Source organism: Alligator sinensis, unplaced genomic scaffold (assembly GCF_000455745.1).
Source record: "Alligator sinensis unplaced genomic scaffold, ASM45574v1 scaffold1511_1, whole genome shotgun sequence".
In the NCBI taxonomy this organism is placed as follows: domain Eukaryota; kingdom Metazoa; phylum Chordata; order Crocodylia; family Alligatoridae; genus Alligator; species Alligator sinensis.
Window position 1 is genome coordinate 256634 of NW_005843139.1, and position 794 is coordinate 257427.

At 58.2% G+C, this 794-nt stretch overlaps 1 protein-coding gene across 1 annotated transcript in view; it reads left to right on the forward strand.

Moving 5' to 3' along the window:
• LOC102373776 (serine protease 27-like) overlaps positions 1-794 on the forward strand; it is a 2444-nt gene that overhangs the window by 920 nt on the left and 730 nt on the right. The gene's annotated exons all lie outside the window — the stretch shown is intronic.

Genomic DNA, 794 nt, shown 5'->3' on the forward strand with positions numbered 1-794 from the left:
CTTTCCTCCTCACCCCCCCATTCTGGGTCTAGATGGACCGGTCCATTCCCTTCCCCCAGTCCCTTGGGTGTATGGGCCAGTCCAAGCCCCACAGGTGCCCCCAGACCTTGTATATGGACTGGTCCATATCCTCCTGCCTCCCCCTCCCCCAGGTCAGACTAGATGGACCAGTGCATTTCCTCCCCACTCCCTGGTGCTGTGGCATTTGGCTCAGTCCGTGCCCCACAGCTCCCCACAGGATCTCTACGTGGAGCAGTCCACGTCTCTCGCCAAGGGTATGGACCAGTCCGTATCACCCTATCCCCTACCATGGTTGGTTTAGATGGACTGGTCCATTCCCCTCCCCCCACCATGGTGCATGGGATACAATCCTCAGCCCAGGTCCTACAGCTCCTCACCCCCCAGAACTTTTATATGGACTGGTCCATACCATCCTATCTGTCCCCTCCCCCACAGCTCAGCCTAGATGGACTAGTCCAATTTACCCCCATGCCCACTCCCTGTGGTATATAGTTCAGTCCAGACCCCCCCAGAGCCTGGATATGGACCAGTCCATAGCGCTCCCTAAGGTATATGGACCAGTCTGAATTCAGTTCAGTCCATATGGACTGGTCCATATTTCTCCCCCTGGGTCCCTGGGGTCTATGGCTCAGTCCAGGCCCCCCAGCTCCCTCCCAGCCCCTCTGTATGGACTAGTCCATGTTACTCCAGTCCAGTCTATATGGACCAGTCCATATTTCTCTCCCCCCCCCCCCCCCCGGGGACCCTAAACCCCCCAGACCCCGCACAGAACG